Below are 20,353 nucleotides of genomic sequence, written 5' to 3' on the forward strand. Positions count from 1 at the left end.
ATTTTCTATTACAGAAAGGAGAGAGAATATTAGCCAGTTCTTAGTTCAGCTGCTTTGTGTTTAGTTCATGTGGTTTCTGTCCAGACTGGGTTTACAGTAGGCCGTAGTTCAGCCCTGTTCCTGAACAACAAAACCAAACACTGTCAAATGCTTATCATTTAGAGCTTTAATTAACAACAACTTTACTTACTACAGTGTTATAATGTTAATAGGACCAACACAGCTACAGTGAAATTATTTTATATCCCTTTTTTTCTGCTGTCTCTCTGTCAGTGATCATCTTCACTTCCTACATTACACCTTATTTACTGTTATTTTTAAATAATTAGTTAAATGCATTTGTCAATACTGTGTTCACATTTTCAAAAAAAAGTTTTTTAAAAAAGTGAACATAGTATAATATAAATAGTATTTAAAAATGTGTAACAATACAATTGTAAAAAATAGAAACTGATCAGTTTAAAGAAATCTCTACATTGTGTAGTTTTACTCTCTCCAAGTAGTCCTTATTTTCAGATGTAGTTGTAACATGGTGTCTAACCACAGCTGTTTAACTACAAGTAGCTTTCTGGGATTTAAAAGAAAAACACACACATGATCACAAGATAGTGTAACACACACAGTAGTTAGGAACTGGGCTGAGAAACAAGAGATTAGCGATTCAGTAATAATCATTCATTCTTATTAAAACTAAGTAGTCAGTAGTAAAACTGACTCATTTCGAGATTTTGGAATTAAATGTACTGAAGTATTTTTCTTAAAATTTAATTGTGAAATGTTGTACTTCATATTGTATTCAGTAGATTGTGAGTTTTTGTATGTTTGTTTCTGTAGGCTGTTCTCTCTCTGCTGATAATCCGACAGAAATCACAGGACACACAGGTGGTTCAGTGCTGTTCCCCTGCTCCTGCTCTGACCTGCACACCAAACCTCAGAGATTCACCTGGGAGAGCGACAGAACAGGACGTCTGACAGAAATGTTAAATGATGAACACTACCGTGACAGACTTCAGCTGTTTAATCACATTTCTCCTGCTAATCTGTCTCTGTTCATATCTGACCTGAGAGAAGAGGATCAGGGATTCTACAGGTGCAGCACTGAGAAGGAACACAGAGACATCAGGCTTAATGTTAAAGGTAAATTATTTAAATACACAATAAAAGTTGATATTCAGTGAAAACAGACTTGATCAGTGTTCAGATGAATTATAGTTAAATATGTAACAAAAAAGTTTACTCCATTTACCAGGGTTTAGGATTTTACTCTAGAAGTCATTTTGTCAAAATCAAGTTATAAATAGCAATAAATACCGATTATGGGTATCAGACTGACCTGAACTTTGTAATGCTATCAGATTGGATTTGACATTTCTTGGATTTGACTATTTCTCACTATAATATGATTTATTTTGATAACACTGTAGTGTTTATAGAGTTACTTGACACCTGTATAATTCCTTCGTGACAACTGACATAAGCCTATATAAACATTAATAAAAGCTTCACTGTCACTGTTTGTCAGTTTTTCAGAATTAATGTTAATATGACATGAAACATTAAAACCAAACTCACTCTAAGTAAGTCAACCTGGAAAGCATCATAACACCATTTAATGTCCACAGCAGAGCTTCCTGGGTGTATAATAAATATAGATTGATTTTCTCTTTGCACTAAATGACGTCATTTATTAACACCTGGAAGGGTTTCATTAGCATTATGTGAACTACTATAAAAATGTACAAATCATATTCTGGTGAAGGTAAGATGATTATCTTCATTCTGTTTACAAACATATTGTATCTAAATCCAAAACACTGCATACAATTATATACAACATCAAAATCTGTAAGAGAAGCTACCGGGGCATACAGTTCACAAATCTGTTTCATTAAAATTCATAACTGTGTTGAAAAACAATGTTTAAGTGGCATTATGACGTCTACATTTAAATTGAAGGATGATGTAAACTTAGTCAATTAAGAACTTAGTAAATAACAGTCCAGTAGTCTGATGCAGCAGGTTTACTGACAGGACCTAATGAGATGGTGATGCTGCTTTGCAGCTGTTTAGGATTTGATGTCTGGCTGAATAGACGTCAGTTTAAGGCGGAGATCAGAATCAACACTCGACGTGTTCCTGCACTTTGTCTTTAAGGCCACAAGTATTGAAAATCCCATTACATAGAGATATATTTTGGTAAATGGTATCAGAAACATGATTGCCTTGTTCGAGAGCTTGGGGTAATTGGAAGACACATGGGACCAGAACTGAGTCAAAAGTCTTTCTGGAAAAAAATCAGTTTCTAAAAGCTATCACAGGATAGATCAACAAGACTGTCCTGTTCCTTGGAGGTGAGACCCGCATTTACATCCTTCATGTGGTTGGCAAAGTTATTCTGTATCCAGCTCTGCTGTTCTCTCATGCCAGGGAAGTAGTCCTGTATCTGTGACTTCAAAGCCTGCAGGTGCGCTGCCATAGCAACTGCTGCACTGACAGGAAGTGGCCTCTCCAGTTTTCTCGTAGTTGGCTCGGGCCATTCTTTTCCCCTACAAATGAGTTTTCTTTGTGGTTCCCTCTATTGTGTTTTGCACGTGAGACATTGTGACTTCTTTCCCCTGTAGGGCCAAACTAAGTCCATTCAAGTGGCTGAAAACGTATTCCAAGTAGACCAATATACAAAGCCAATCAAAATCACAGATGTCTCTCTGTGAATGCAGCAATGTATGTGAGTGAGCAGTGGGGCCGAGTCTCTGACCTGCTTCACCAGTCCACTGTGTTGCTCCATCATAGAGCGAGAACCATCAGTGCTGAGTCCAACACACTTTGTCCTGCTTTTGTCATTGGAAACCATGAAATTGTTCAAAAAGTCAAACACAGCTTCAGCAGTTACATTTGAATGTAGAGGTCTGCAAAAAAGAGTTTTCCTCAATTTCTCCATCACACTCATACCTAATGAATGTGAAATTCTGTAAAAACGATGAGCCTGAACTCTGCTAGTTAGCTGCTGGAACACATTCTCAGCCAGATCATTGATTTAGCGCTTATTCATGTTGTTTAATAAAGAAATCAAGTTTTGTTTCTTATCTGCATTCTTCCCCAGCATAATGCTGACCATCTGCTTAGCGGCTGCTAAACTCAAGTCTTCACCTATGGCAGTGTTGGGGAGTAGCTAACTAAAAGTAGTGACACTACTAACTTAACTCCATTTTTCAGTAGTGTGACAGTAGCTCCAGTACTTTACAAATAGTGTAGCTTTTCCAGTAACAAGTTCAAATGAGTAATGATGTAGTGCGACCAATCACTACATATTTTGTCCAGTTATTATGATGGCCTTCACTGCATTTCTGCAGTACCTGCTTACTTCACATGAATTGAGAGCCTTAGTGTAGTTCACATGGACAGGAAGAGACCGTCTGATGGACACGTAAAGCGACCAACCACAGTTTGTTACGTGATGTATGTGGTGGGGAAATGTTAAACGCCATGTTGGAATTACTAGAGGACAACCCAGACGTTTTACTCTGAGCTGTTAAATTAAATAAATAAGATGATGATGTTGACTAGGGCCGTTTCTAGAGTTTGATCACTAGTAGTTTCCCCATCACTGATCTATGGTGTGAAGATTTTAAGATGAAGCTATCAGAGGTATGAAACCTCATACGATGCTGTCACTATCTTTTCATTTCTGCACCGGTCACATAGGCTGACTCAATTATTTGTTTATGTCGTTGCTATTGTTTCAGTTTATTGTCAATTCTCGAGGCTTGTTGGCAAATGATCCATGTTTTGTTTGGAGGTGACAGTGTAACTTGCATGGTTTCAGTGCCTCATTAACGAGGGTCTCTGAGCATAGCACACAGACAGGCGTGGGTCTGTCAGCAGGTCCAACACTTGTACATCTGAAGGACAAGTACTCCTCGCTGTACTTACGAGTCTTTCTTTAATCGTAATGCAATCAGGTCGACTTGATGAGGTTGAAGATGCACTGTCGTACTCCACTCCTTTTTTATCGAGCAGCCTTCCATGCATTTTGGAATAGGCGGGTAATTGTCTGAGTGACTGAAATCGTAATAAGTAACTTAATACAATTACAAACAAGCAACGTATCTATAATGCGTTCAACCTCACTATAATGAAAATAATATTAGTTTTGGTATTTTAAACTGATATTATGAGAAATATTTGAATTATTTTGATTTAATTTGATTGATTTAGCCACGGCCCCAGTTTGGGAAGCACTGGTGTACAGAAATGTTTCACTAGACTACACGTTATATCAACTTAACATGAACATTGATAAACACAGTCTGTACATCAGCTGACGCTTTAGGAAGTCTTTTAAATACATGTCTTTATAAATATTTATTTAGGTTCATGTCAGTTGTTATGAAGGGTTTATGTAGGTGTCATGTAACCCTATGAAGATGTCCCTTAAGTAATGTCTTACCTTTATTTATAAGATAAGGTACATGCTAGAATGATAATAATTATTTTTTGTTTTTATGCAAGGTGAAGTATATTAATTGTTATTATTATTTCCAGTTGAAAGTGCATCATTAGCTTAAATAAAATTATTAAAGCCAATATTAAAGATTATTAAAGATTTAGCAGTAATTAAAATAAAAATAAGCCAGTATAGGTTCAGTGTTGGGTATCAGAGTCCCGATATTGGATTCATATAGAGAATTTAAACAGGTGATTGGCTCATCCTTTAAAAATATCTTCTGCTTTGCAGCAGAAAATGTTGTGATTTACAAGCAGGGAATATTAATAATGGCAGTATTTCTATTATTAACTGTAAATGTTATGTTTACAGGCTGTGAGCTGGTGAAGACAGGGGTAGAGCGTGTGACTGTGTTCACAGGAGAGTCTGTAGTTCTGCCCTGCGTCTGCACTGACCTACAGGACAAACCAAAGTCTGTAAAATGGCAGTTTAATAGAATCAATCACTTTCAGGAAATTTACCCTGAACAGACTGGACGTCACAGAAACAGAGTCAAACTGGTCAGTAACAACGCTCCAGGAAACCTCTCTCTACTCATATCAGACCTGACTGAAGAGGACCAGGGAGTCTACAGATGTTCTGTACAGGACGATAGCAGAGATGTCAGATTATCTGTTAAAGGTACATGTTTTCATTAATGACTGTGAGCATGCTTTACTCCAGTGTCATGTGCCATATTACTAACAGTGATAAAAACAGTCATTAGTTTGAATAAGTTTTGTCTTTTCAGTAGGAAGAAGAGAAACTTCAACACACTCGAGGAAAACAGACACAACACGTCCATCAGAACCACCTCAGGGTAAAACAAACAAACAAACAAACACGCACACACACAGCATAGTTTTTTAATGGTTACCTGATGGAATTTCACGTCTAGATTAAATCCTTGGTTATTTAATTCACTATTTTGGCTTTGCGATTCAGAATATAAAATCAGAATTGGAGATTAAATGAAGAATTTGTGATCAGACTCACACATTTACATGAACATGGGTTTACATGAACTTAACCACATCATTCAGTTCATGCTGAAAGAACTAAATGTTTTGTTTTATTCAGTATTATTGTGTGTGAGTTCAAACAGCACAGCATGTCTCCTCACCTTACTAGAGAAACCACTTACAAACCACTAGAGGTGTGATTTCTGAGGTCTTTTCTCTTTAGGAGTAAGATGTGGAGAGGACGTGATTACTGAAGGACATCAGGACTGTGAGGGAAAGCCGGAGGATCGGGTTAGTACACGTAAAATAACAGTTATTACAGATTACACACATGTAACACACATGCTCTCATTGAACAGTGAGTTATAGGAAAATATCTTCTGCTGCTTCTATCAGAACAACACATGGTGTAAAGAAAGAAGTCAGATTTGGAGATTTTTGTCGTCTTTACAGGATTTTACTTGCTTCTTAGAGTCAACACCAACAGCCACAGTATTGTCACTGTTTGTGTGTTATATGTGTAATTTTCATGTTCTGTCTTTCCACAGCCTGAACCTGACGTCGTCACTTTCTGTACTAAATAACACATGAACACAGCCGGAGCAGCACGAGTTCAGATCAACGCTGGAGAGAAAACTGAATATAGCAGCATTATAACAATCTAATCCAAAATAAATATAGACACGTTCTCAGATATTATAGAATAATGCTGAAAACATATATTAAATACACACCATGGCCTAGCGCAAGACTCACTCTGTTGGATTTTTTTATAAGTATGTGAAATTTTGCTATTTAAAAAATCAGATTCAGACATCTACGTGTGTGTGTGTGTGTGCGTGTGTGCGTGCGTGTGTGTGTGTGTGTGTGTGTGTGTGTGTGTGTGTGTGTGGTGGTTCCAGAAAATTGTGTTCTCTTCACCTTCATTTATATTAGCTAAGGGTATTGTTCTGCATTCACTTTGTCTATTAATCATTAAAAACTGCTGATGGATAATCTTGCAAATTATATTTTGAATGTATGTGTTATTTTATCTTGTGTACCATTCTTACGTATATGAGATTAAGAAATAAATGCTCTAGGAGGCTTTTGCATAAATAGACTGCTATAGAAGTTCTTGTTTGTGACTTTTTAAAACTTTGAGTAAGAATAAAAAAGGAGGATTGTTGAATCTGCCTGAACTGAACGTGTATTTCTATTCTTTCCCCCAACACTCCTTACAATTTGTTCACTTTTTTTCACAATTAGTTACATGCTTTTATTAATAATGCATTTACTGAAAAGTGATGTGCTTCATTTACATGATTCAAATGTGTACAGCATATTCACAGAATAAAATAATTACATCAACACAATTATTTGCAAAAGAATGTAAACTGAAAGAGTGAAATTGTGTTGGTGTAATATATATTTTGTTCATGCAGGAATGAAGAAATCATTTGAAAAGTGGATCACTTTTTTTCAGTGCTTGATTGATGTTGTACTTGCATATGTGAGTCTATATGTGTAGTGAAAATACATACTTATACCACAGCGCTCTAGAATCCTCGATTCTGATTGGCTGACAGACGTTCTGAGGCGTGCAATTATTTTTCAGTAAATGCACAGCTAAAGTAGTTCCAGTCAGGTCTTGACCGCATTACAGTTCCATATCACTTCGCCAAGTTCACTGAAATAACGGAAAAGTTAGCCTACTGTCCACCACAGCACACACATTTAACAACAAACAAAATGACAGAAAATATCGATTCTCCACAAATAAGTAATAATTGATGATGAACCATTGAATTATTATAAAAAATAATGTGCACCGGAGGTGGTAATGCGGCCACGAGGCGAAGAGGAGGATTGAGCCATTGACATGCAGTTATTGTGTGTGTGTGAGAGAGAGTATCATTATTTATTTATTTATTTATTTATTATATTTTCTGCAGTAATAAAAAAAACGAACAAACCCTGTGAACAAGTAAGCTTATCGATATTTATTCATTTATTTATTTATTTGTTCTATTTTTATATAATCATGTCTCTTTCTCTCTCTTTCTCTCTCTCTCTCGCACGCTGTCCAATAACTTCAAATAAATGGCTCGGTGGGGGGGGCAAATTGTTTTCAAGAAAAAAAAACAGACAGGGCATCATCTGGGTTCTCTGTGTATTTTATTGCTTTTCTAATAGAATGTACAGAGATGAAAAACCTCGCTTTCCATTTCCCTCTGCATTTTCTTTTTTCTGGGGAGAGGCGGAGCTTAGCCTGCCTTTTATCTTTTAGCTGTCAGTGCAGAGCAGTGTTGCTAATTTAGTGACTTTTCAGACCCCTTTAGTGACTTTATTGCAAAAAAAAAGAAAAAACCTAACGACAAATCTAGTGACTTTTTGGTGGAGCCGTGTGGCTCACATAATGACAAAAACACTTTTTCTTTTGAATGAAATGTTTTGGGTAAGTTTCTGCATTCTGCAGACATGCAATAGAGTTCTGATGTTCCAGCAAACAGTTGTGACTATTGAACGTACAGTTTAGAGAATGTTAAGACTGTTTTGTACCAACGCGATTGAGAACAAGTGTAATTATCATTTTGATACACAGTATATTTTAAAAAGCTGATTACTTTGTAATTTGACTCAATTATACATAAATGTGCCACTGTGCAGTGACAAAAGAAAATCTTGTTCAGATTAGACAACAATATGAGGGTGGGAAAATTATTTTTGACTGAACTAATTGTTTGAAATTTTTTTTTATTTGAACACACATTGTAAAGAAATCTTGGAATAATAGTTCTAAATGTTTTTGTTTTACCTTTTTATAGATGGGTAGCAAAATGCCTCCAGCACCAGAAGATTTGCCATTACATTCAAGAAACCACCTTCCTCCTACAATTTCATCTGGAACCTCAGCAAATCCAAAAGATGTTCATGCTTTAATACACAGGGTAAAGGGTGTAGAAGATCTTTAGGCTGTGTTCATGGATAGCAGCATAATTCAATCTACTCTGAAGATGGAATTTGTAAATGAGAATGCTGTAGATGATGCAGGAGTGTACAGAGAAGTTTACACTGCATTCTGGGATCAGTTCCTTGAACAGTGTGAAGGGGAAGATGAGCGTGTTCCTAGACTGAGACCAGACTTCTGTGAAGCTGAATGGGAGGCAGTAGGAAGGATCTGGGTAAAAGGATTACTTGACCGTGGTGTACTGCCACTGAGGCTTTCCAGTGCTTTCATTTTAGCATGCATGCATGGAATTGACTCAGTCAGTGATGATGTCCTGATGTCATCTTTCCACAACTACCTCTCTCTGACTGAACGATCTGCCATTGCAAAGGCTCATCATCGCCCACTGGAGGAATGTGATGAAGAGGATTTGCTTTACCTCTTGAGAAGAAAGGGCTCTCATTGCATCCCTCCAAAAAAACACCATGGAAGTTGCCATCCAAACGATGGCTCATAAAGCAATTCTTCAAGAGCCCAAATATATAATAGAATATATATTCCTTGCGCAGAAACCCCCACCAGTACTCCATCCTTTGGTTGGCCGTACTTGCACCATCCAAATAGCTGTCAAGAGTTTCATCTGCATGATTGATGTAAAGGAAACGCTGATCCCCCCAACAACTCTTGGGCATCCTCCCAAACGCTCCACCGCTTCAATACAGTAACTGCCTATTAGCTTTGGATCGCTACTAGTTGTGTATGCATTAAGCCAGATAATCTTCCTCGAAAAGCCGTCAATGCAACCATTAATACAAATGCCATATGGTTTTAACTTATCGTATGAGTCCAAATGCCAAATCATGTTGGGTCCCTTAGAAAAGTAGTTGTACCGTCTGAGACGTCTGGCTCTTCTCACTGTAACTCCTGTAGGGTCCAGTTCCTTCAGCACCAAGCGCACATCCTCTTGTCTCCCACACAGACCCTTCTCTCTGCATCTGGCGTACATCTATCGGTACCCATGAAGTTGCCTAGAGGACTGCAGCTGATTACGGATGCATGAAGGAAAAATCGGAAGTAAACAAACACACTCGTGGCCGCGAGTACAGGGCGTTGCACAGCTCAGTGAAGCACTCTTCCTCACCATGTTATACATCTACCTCAACTACGAGCTCCAGCAACCAAATTCCTGAAGCCCCAACCAAAGAGCGGCCTGAGTGGAGGAAGAGCCAGAGTAAAGAGTCTAAACGTCCAGCATCCTACTACTGCCACGCTGCCATCTTGGATTACTCAGTGACCACGAGAAGATTTGAACAGGCCGACGTTGGCAGCCGAGAGAGAAAGATGACGGGGCACAGGAAGTCAAATGAAGCGCGTACCTCGGAATGGAAACCCAAAAAAATCTAGTTATTTATTTATTAATTAGAAAACTTGGTTCAGGGTGGGTTTCTTTTTTTTCAGAAAACTGTTTTAGTGTATTTTTATTTTGCATTTTGGACAGTTTTTCCATCGCTCTAGTACTACAACACGACTACTATTGCTATAAAGATAAAAAATATGTAAACTTGATCATTCAGATTTAAACAGTATTTGATTTTTGATGGCGAGGAGATCAGGTTTAACTGGTTAAGTAACTCTTTCTGTGCTGCAGCTCTGGGGTTCCCGACGCTGCTGATTCCCTGGGTGGTTCTACAGGAGCCGGACTCGTTAAAAAGCTGTGGACTACATCTACACCTCCCTGAGGACCCAGGAGTCGTGTCTCTGGAGCCAGTCCATGCAGCAAGTGTCTCACGCTGCCTGTGAGCTGCTGATTTTGTGTGTTTTGTGGGTTTTTCATTTGTTCTTTGTATGAATGCATGCAGCAGCTCACCAGGTGATGGCACTGTTTGTTAACATTGTTTCAGGCAGGCTGAACGTGGAGGGTAATGACGATCTGGTGCTGCAGTGCTGTCTCCAGTACAAGACGTTGTATCCAGAGGGCACTATCATGCTGTGCACGTAAGCCGTACGTTCAAGACTCAGAATTGTTCAGGCATCTTTAGGAGGACATCTTTGGGGGTCACATCTGGAATTGATTGCTAATCACGCGTTGAACAAAAGACCTTGTTTTTATCTTCTGATTTGCTCACAGTGGCCTGCTGGACACCTTTGGATATTTGAATAGTGCTTTTAACAATAAACAATGTCACAATACACAATAATCTGTTACGAGCATTTACATTTTTAATGAGCGAGAGAGAGGGAGAGTTATTAACTGTTTAATGTTTAATTGTTAATGGAATAAGTAAAAATAAATAAATAAATACAATGGACTTGATTGAGGTATTAACACAACATATCGGGTGTAACTTTAGTAATAATATGGGACGTCACAAATGTTTTATTTAGCTCTGTTTATGTTTAAATAGCAGCCCTGATATCGGATAGTGCTGTAATAATTCATTATATTCTAAAAAGTCAAACAGTCCTGAAGCATATTATGAAGAAGAGTCCTGGGATAGTCTGATCTAAGTATGAGTCCAGCAGCAGTTCTTAGGTACAAATGTACAAAGGTGAGATTATCCACTGAGATTACCCTGAGGTTTAACTCTTAACTGTTTTTGGTTCTTTTTTGTTTTGAGTTTTTCTTTCATCGTTTCCATTATTTTATAGCAACGATAAGAACCTGTGCAGTAAAGCTCTGCTGAGCCGAGTCAAGGCCCTGATTAATGGGTGTTCCCTAAAGTGGTTCTCATCCTATTTATATAGGAGAACCTTTGCTGTGGAATTAGTGAGCTCTATTTCCTGCTCTCAGCCTATCTCATCTGGGGTTCCTCGAGGTTCTTGTCTTGGCCCTGTGCTGTTTTCTCTATATATGCTCCCTTTGGGATTAAACTCTCAAACACAGTGTAGCATATCATTGTTATGTAGACCATACCCAGTTGTATCTGCCTCTGAAATGTAATGATGCTTCCAAACTGTCATGTATCAGGAAACTCTGGACTCGAGTTCCCATCAGACACTGCACTGCACTAAATGTCACATGACCACCTGCACCTGATTCACGTTTCTGTTAATGAGCACTCTTGTGTGTATATATAGCCACTGTCTGCACTGTTTCTCTGTCTTTCGTTGTCTTAGACTTCCGTGTTCCGTGTCACTGCATTTTGTTTCGTGCCATAGTGTTTTGCCTAGTTGTCTTAGTGTCTTTGTTTTGTTGTGTATTTGTTTAATAAATGTTCTTATCTGCGATTGCTTCCGAACCCATCCTTGATTCGTGACACAAACTTGCATCTCTGCTTGATTATTTGGATGAAATAAAGGTGTGGATGGCATCCAGTTTTTTGCAGCTTAATGAGTCAAAATCTGAAATGGTGTTTTTCGGTCCATCAAAGTTAGCCAGACAGCTTTCTCTACATCTGGGCCCTTTAGCCACCAATGTTAGGAATGTTAGGTGAGGAACCCTGGTGTGATTTTTGATTCTGAGTTGAAATGTGAAAAACAAATAAATTTTACAAGGATCTTTTCTCATAGTATGAATTTCTTCCTTGGTTCCTCTGATTTTCTGTACACACCTGTCTTGTCTTTCCCCTGATTGGTTCTCATATGTAAGTTCTGTGTTTTCCCTCCTTAGTAGAATTTGTTTCTGAGTAGTTATTATCTGATGTATTCTGCATGCTAGATTCTTGTTTTGTACCCTTTCTAATTTTCTGGTGTTTGTTTGTTTTTTTTATAATTTTTTTTTATTATTATTATTTTAAATCTTGTGAACAAACCTAATGAGCCCAATGAACCTAATTATCTGTAGACCAGCTGTAGTAGCAGCTTTATAGCACAAGATGTCGCTATTTAGCCGCTTAGCCATAGCTCACTTCCGTCTACTGGTGTGTGGGACTCGGGCCATCAAGTTTCCTAGGGGTCATCTAACAATCTTCACTTGAGCTCATAAAGTATAGAAACATTAATGCGAGGAGAAACTTTACACATTCAAAACACTTAGATTAATTTATAATGCATTCATTTGTTTATTTAGGTAAAATTTCATCTAAAGAAAAGGCTACAAGCAAGCATTAAGAAAATGATGCCTAAGAAAGATAACAATGCGGATACTATGAAGTAAGATAAACCCACCACATGAGATAAAATATCAAAATTTTATTTTATTTTTTTAGAATAAATATTAATGCTGCATATAAAAAGTAAATTGAGTCATGGAAAGAGTGATGAAATCACTCTTCAAAAAGAAAAAATGAGACAGTGGTTGTTGTGGTTTCCTGATAATCACACTATATAACAGAGAGACCCTCAGGCAGTGTGAGTGTGTGTGTGTTGTCACTTTGAGGGACTGGTGTGTGTGCAGAAGAATCAGTAATGATGAAGTGCTTGTATCTTTTGTCTGTTGTGTTTCACGTCGCTGCAGGTGAGTGAAGTTATTTTCTATTTTCTCTTACAGAAAGGAGAGAGAATATTAGCCAGTTCTTAGTTCAGCTGCTTTGTGTTTAGTTCATGTGGTTTCTGTCCAGACTGGGTTTACAGTAGGCCGTAGTTCAGCCCTGTTCCTGAACAACCAAATTGTCCAAAGACAGCAGTAATCTTTATACACAAGGTAAACATACACGTCATGCCTTGTGTTATAATCTCCTTATTTAGACCTGTTCAGCTTTGATCGTGTGGATTTTTTCTTCCTGATTAACTTCAGTCTAAAATGTACTGATGAAGAGAGGTGGGCGAATGAATAAGGAGGAATCTACAGTGAGATTATTTTACATCCCTATAATGCTTACAGTGTATGTTTTTACACATTTACTGAATTACATCTCTCACAATCTCTGTCTTAGTGAATGTATCTATAATAACTCATACAAAGTGTAATAGAAAAGTTCTTTTCCTGTAACTTGTAACTGTCACGTCTACATTCTGGTCTTAGCTATAAATAGATGCGTGTGAATTTCACACCTTTTTCTGCTGTCCCTCTGTCAGTGACCATCTTCACTTCCTGCATCATGCCATATGTATGTATGTATGTGTGTATGTATATATATAACGAGCGAGAGAGAGATGTTTTTTTTTTTTTTTTTAAATTAGTTGCATGCCTTTATCAATACTGTCTTCACATTTTCAAAACTTACAACAGCGGTCTATGTGGACTGAACTGTGACACTCTCATTACTTATAAATTGTTGTAAAAGTAAATAAATTAATTTAAATAAAAAACAATAACAGCTAATTTCCAGTTTAGCGTTACACAGCTGTTGTGTTTTTGATTCATTACCATCTATACAAAAGGGGAACTCTGTGGATCTATGAGCAGTGTGGTGATGTAGTGGGTAGCGTTGTCTCCTCACAGCTCCAGGGTCCCCGCGTCAGTCCTGAGCTCGGGCTTCTGTCTGTGTGGAGTTTCTGTGCTTGTTCTCCCCATGTCCATGTGGGTTTCCTCCCACCTCCTAAAATACACCAGTAGGTGGACTGACCAAGATAAATTGCCTCTAGTTATAATTGTGTGCATGTGTGCATGTGTGCGTGTGTGTGTGAGTGCATGCAGGTGTGTGCGTGCGTGTGTGCATGCGTGCGTGCGTGTGTGTGTGTCTGCGTGTGTGTGTGTGCACGCATACATGTGTCTTTTGCCTTTTGAGGAGGTTAACAAACTGATCCACCTTACATTGTTCAGAGAAAAACAGAGAATCACATGTAGACACAAGTCATAAAAATAAGCATACATACCAACAGTCAAAAAAATAATTCAAAAGTCAAGTAAAAGCGAACCTAAAAAAGATAAGTAACGTTACAATGATGGACTCCATTATGATGTGCGAGAGCGAATTTCTTCCTGTTTTCTTCCAAACAAAAAGCTGCATCGTAATGACGTAAGCATGTTCAGGCCCAGAACGTTAAGCACAATGTGAGTGCAGGTCAGCGGGGGGTGGGGGGCAGTCGTACTTGGGCACAGTACAAGACAACCGGGCCTAGTGTGAGTACGCCCTAAATTGAGGGAACAAGTTTATTCAATCAGTTGAGTACAGTCGACTTGTTGGGGTTTTCAGTGTGTTACCTGATATTAGTGTTTTTCAGGTCATTGTGTTAGGAATGATAAGGTGCTCCTGTGGAGAGAGAGAGAGAGAGAGAGAAAGAGAGAGAGAGAGAGAGAGAGAGAGAGAGAGCGGGACCTCAGTGTTGAGAAAGGTATGTAACCAAGTATAAAAAAGATTGTAAGGGATGTATGACCGTGTGCGTGTTGAGTGTGGAGTATTACTCAGTATTCTCTGTGCATGGCACAATGTCGGTTAACTGATGCTGAGAGAAAGAGGAAGTAGCCATTCTCCCATCAGCCCCCATGCTGCCCTGGCCACAATCATGTGGTTACTCTGACATGCTGAGACCAGGGGCATAGCTAGGGCTAATTTTAGTCTAATGAATACAGCAAGCAAGAACACACACACACACACACACACACACACACACACACACACACACACAGAGGTGCTTTAAAGTTTGTGAACCCTTTAGAATTTTCTATATTTCTACATAAATATGACTTAAAACATCATCACATTTTCACACAAGTCCTAATATAGATAAAGAGAACCAATTTAACAAATGAGACAAAAATGTTATACTTGGTCATTTATTTATTGATGAAAATGATCCAATATTACATATCTGTGAGTGGCAAAAGTATGTGAACCTTTGTTTTCAGTATCTGGCGTGACCCCCTTGTGCAGCAACAACTACAGATAAACGTTTGCGGTAACTGTTCATCAGTGCTGCACATCGGCTTGGAGGAATTTTAGCCCGTTCCTCAGTACAGAACAGCTTCAGCTCTGGGATGTTGGTCGGTTTCCTCACGTGAACTGCTCGCTTCAGGTCCTTCCACAACATTTCTATTGGATTAAGGTCACGACTTTGACTTGGCCATTCCAAAATATTAACTTTATTCTTCTTTAACCATTCTTTGGTAGAAGGACTTGTGTTTAGGGTCATTGTCTTGCTGCATGACCCACCTTCTCTTGAGATTCAGGAGATTCAGTTCATGGACAGATGTCCTGACATTCTCCTTTAGAATTTGATGGTATAATTCAGAAATCATTGTTCCATCAATGATGGCAAGTCGTCCTGGACCAGATGCAGCAAAACAGTCCGAAACCATAATACTACCACCACCATGTTTCACAGATGGTATAAAGTTCTTATGCTGGAATGCAGTGTTTTCCTTTCTCCAAACATAACACTTCTCATCTAAACCAAAAATTCTAATTTGGTCTCATCTATCCACAAAATATTTTTCCAATAGCCTTCTGGCTTGTCCACGTGGTCTTTAGCAAACTGCAAAGGGGCAGCAATCTCCTTTGTTCATGCCATGATACACTTCCACAAACATGTGTTGTGAAGATCAGACTGTGATAGATCCCTGTTCTTTAAATAAAACTGAATGCTCACTCACACCTGATTGTCATCCCATTGATTGAAAACACCTGACTCTAATTTCACCTTCAGATTACACTGCTAGTCCTAGAGGTTCACATACTTTTCCCATTTTTAATATACTCACTAAAGTCACATGATCTAGTTTAGATTATGATGATGATGATTTTTATTGTTATTATTATTATTATTATTATTATTACTCTAAGTGGTTATAGTATTTTTAGCAGTTTATAAAAAGTGTCATGTGTCATTTGTATTGAATTGAAAAGGAAGTTTCATCACGTTGTAATACCTCAGAACAAGTTTGGCTCCTGAAGTCTTCTGATGTGTTCACTCGGTCCCTCAGGCTTCCTAGGGGTCATCTAACAAACTTCACTTGAGCAACTGAGAAAGAGGCACCTTAGACAGATAACAATGATACTATGAATATGATAAACCACCACATGAAAAAATATATGAATAAATATTAATACTGCATATACAATGAAATTGAGTCATGGAAAGAGTGATGAAAGAGATTTTCAAAAATGAGAAATGACACAGCAGTTATTTCCTGAAAACCAAAGTATATAAAAGAGAGACACTCCGGTAGTGTGACAGTGTGTGTGTGTGTGTGTGTGTGAATGTGTGTGTGTGTGTGTGTGTGAATGTGTGAATGTGTTTCACTGGTGTGTGTGTAGAAGAATCAGTATTTCTATTACAGAAAGGAGAGAGAATATTAGTAAAATGATCAAATATTTATAATTTAGAGTTTTAATTAGGAACAACTTTACTTACTTGTTATAATATTAATAGGACCAACAGATCTACAGTGAGATTATTTTACATCCCTATAATACTTACAGTGTATGTTTTTACACATTTATTGAATTACATCTCTCACAATATCTGTTTTAGTGAATGTATCTATAATAACTCATATAAAGTGTAATAGAAAAGTTATTTTCCTGTAACTTGTAACTGTCACTTCTTCATTCTGGTCTTAGCTGTAAATAGATGTGTGTGAATTTCACACCTTTTTCTGCTGTCTCTCTGTCAGTGACCATCTTCACTTCCTGCATTACGCCTTATTCACTGTTATTTTTAAATACTAGTTAAATGCATTTGTCAGTACTGTGTTCTCATTAAAAAAAAAAGTTTTAAAGAAGTGAACATAGTATTGAGAAATGTGTGTAAATAATTGTTAAAACTGGAAACTGATCAGTTTAAAGAAATCTGCACATTGTGTAGTTGTAACACGCTGGCTGCGTCTGAAATGGTGTACTACCCTACTACACAGTAGGCGAACAGCAGTACACCAGAGGGGTAGTAGTTATGTCCGAATTCTCAGTAGGAGAGAAATACCCGGATGGTGTACTGCTTCCGGTGAGATTTTGCAGCGTGCAACCGATGGACACTACGCGAGTCAAAAATCCCATAATGTAACAGGACTGGTGCGGACGAGCTCAGAAAAAAATGGCGGAAGACAGCGCGTCGGCTCTTTTTAAGTATTAAACCTTGGTGAAACAGGACTTGTTTAACAATACCCGAATAAATTGTTAACTTGTTGAAGGTTTAAACAAGAAAACAGTTGTCACAGCGTTTGAAACCTTTTTTGTGATCTCCATCATGCCTTAGCCGGCCAAGCTAACGGCAACGAATTTACCTCAGTCTGTTAACCCCGCCCACTTTACATTACTAATTCAGTTCACTTTCCTGATCTGCGTTTTGCCGTGTAGTAGGTTCAAGATTTTGGAATTAAATGTACTGAAGTATTTTTCTTAAAATTAAATTTTGAAATGTTGTACTTCATATTGTATTCAGTAGATTGTGAGTTTTTGTATGTTTGTTTCTGTAGGCTGTTCTCTCGCTGCTGATATTCCGACAGAAATCACAGGACACAAAGGTGGTTCAGTGCTGTTCCCCTGCTCCTGCTCTGACCTGCACACTAAACCTCAGAGATTCACCTGGGAGACCTTCAGAACAAGACATGCGACAGAAGTGTTAAATGATGAACACTACCGTGGCAGATTTAAGCTGTTTAATCACATTTCTCCTGCTAATCTGTCTCTGCTCATATCTGACCTGAGAGAAGAGGATGAGGGATCCTACAGGTGCAGGACTGAGAAGGACCACAGAGACATCAGGATTAATGTTAAAGGTAAAGTATTTAAATACACAATAAAAGTTGATATTCAGTGAAAACAGACTTGATCAGTGTTCAAATGAATTATAGTTAAATACGTAACAAAAAAAGTTTACTGCATTTACCAGGGTTTAGGATTTTACGCTAGAAGTCATTTTGTCAAAATCAAGTTATAAATAGCAATAAATACCGATTATGGGTATCAGACTGACCTGAACTTTGGAATGCTGTCAGATTGGATTTGAGTCTAATCTATGATTTATTTTGGTAACACTGCAGTGTTTATAAATATAGACTAATTTTATATATAAGTAGGTTGTCTCTTTGTTTCATTAGCATTATGAATTAAGTGAACTACCATAAAATAATGTTAATATGACATGAAACGTTAAAACCAAACTCACTCTAAGTAAGTCAACCTGGAAAGCATCATAACACCATTTAATGTCCACAGCAGAGCTTCCTGGGTGTATAATAAATATAGATTGATAAAATATAGAAAAATATATATAATAAAGTAGATTTTCTCTTTGCACAAAATGACATCATTTATTAACACTTGGAAGGGTTTCATTAGCATTATGTGAACTACTATAAAAATGTACAAATCATATTCTGGTGAAGGTAAGATGATTATCTTCATTCTGTTTACAAATATATTGTATCTAAATCTAAAACACTGCATACAATTATATACAACATCAAAATCTGTAAGAGAAGCTACAGGGGCATACAGTTCACAAATCTGTTTCATTAAAATTCATAACTGTGTTGAAAAACAATGTTTAAATGACATTACAGCATCTACATTTAAATTGAAGGACGATGTAAACTTCGTCAATTAAGAACTTTGTAAAGAACAGTCCAGAAGTCTGATGCAGCAGGTTTACTCCCAGGACCTAATGGGTCATTCCATCTCAAGTGGTCCAATAATTACAAAGTTGGTTGCTCGACTGTTTTTAATTTTCATAATTATTTTTGAGTGATTACTCTATGTACTGGCGTTGCAAAACCAGCAGTTTTTTGTTATACAGCTGTTTAGGGAAACCTCAATATCTCGGCTCAGGATGGTCCTAGCTTCTTGGAACAAAAACTGACCTCTAGCGCACATTAAAAGTTCAAATACATAAACATTTTGCACATTCTTGTTCCTTAGAGTTAGAAATGAAGTCCAAGTGTAGTGCTGAAGATTGCTCACAGTTCCACATTTAGGGTCAATTTATAATAATGGGAAGGGTTCGAGTCTCAGTTTTAATTTTTAGGAGGTACCTAGATAAGTATAGTGTGCATGCAGAACATTTCATTTTTGAGTTGAGAAAGTAAGGGGTGAGAAAGTGCCATTTTTAAAAATTCTGTTCACTTTTGGGTTGAATATCTCTGGTGGGGGACCAGATACAAACCTAAACTATACTTACCTTTGGCAAACGGCATCAGAAACATGACTGCCTTGTTACAGAGCTCGGGGTATTTGGAAGACACATGCAACCAGATCTGAGTCAAAAGTCTTTCTGAAAAAAAAATCAGTTTCTGATTGGCAGGTGCGCTGCCATAGCAACTTCTGCACTGACAGGAAGTGGCCTTTCCTCTTTAGTCAAAAACTCAGACACATTTTCTCGTAGTTGGCTTGGGCCATTCTTTTCCCCTACAGATGAGTTTTGTTTGTGATCGTCTCTATTGTGTTTTGCACGTGAGACATTGTTACTGCTTTCCCCTGTAGGGCCAAACTGAGTCCATTCAAGTGGCTGAAAATGTTTTCCAAGTAGACCAATATACAAAGCCAATCACAAATTTGGAATCGATGAAAAATGTTCTGACCTCATCACGTAACTGGAAGAGCTGGGTGAGCATTCTGCTGCGTGAGAGCCACCGGACTTCAGTATGCAGAAAGACCTGGTGGTGTTCACTTCCCATCTCCTCACACAGAAGAAGACTCTTGAATTCGATTATAGTGAGGAAGACTTGCGCAGCGTAGGTCTCACTCTCACTTCCCGTTGACCACCATGATCCAGTGGCAAGACCGAGTCAAGACAACTGAACCCCGGGCGCAGTGATTCATACACATTCATACACTACGGACACTTTAGACATGCCAGTCCACATACCATGCATGTCTTTGGACTGGGGGACCGGAGTACCCGGAGGAAACCCCCGCAGCACGGGGAGAACATGCAAACTCCGCACACACAGGGCCACGGTGGGAATCGAACCGCCAACCCTGGAGGTGTGAGGCGAACGTGCTAACCACTAAGCCACCGTGCGCCCCCCATCTCCTCACACAGAAGGGGAAACAAACGTGCTTGTAATGGACGACTTTTGATGTAATTCACCATTCTGTCAGCATCGTCCAAAACAGTCTTTAAATCCGTGGGCATTCTTTTAGCAGCTGATGTCTCTCTGTGAATGCAGCAATGTATGTGAGTGAGCAGTGGGGCCGAGTCTCTGACCTGCTTCACCAG

General features: G+C 38.2%; 1 protein-coding gene across 1 annotated transcript in view; it reads left to right on the plus strand.

Annotated features, from left to right (window-relative positions):
• Positions 1-12,938, plus strand: part of LOC128620031 (transcription initiation factor TFIID subunit 3-like) — a 61,479-nt gene extending 48,541 nt beyond the window's left edge. Inside the window, exon 6 of the mRNA XM_053644662.1 lies at positions 10,023-12,938. The gene's annotated coding sequence lies outside the window, so the exon portion shown is untranslated. The remainder of the gene's footprint in view (positions 1-10,022) is intronic.
• The last annotated feature ends 7,415 nt before the right edge of the window (positions 12,939-20,353 follow it).

The sequence above is a fragment of the Ictalurus furcatus genome, chromosome 2 (genome assembly GCF_023375685.1).
Source record: "Ictalurus furcatus strain D&B chromosome 2, Billie_1.0, whole genome shotgun sequence".
Taxonomy (NCBI): Eukaryota; Metazoa; Chordata; class Actinopteri; order Siluriformes; family Ictaluridae; genus Ictalurus; species Ictalurus furcatus.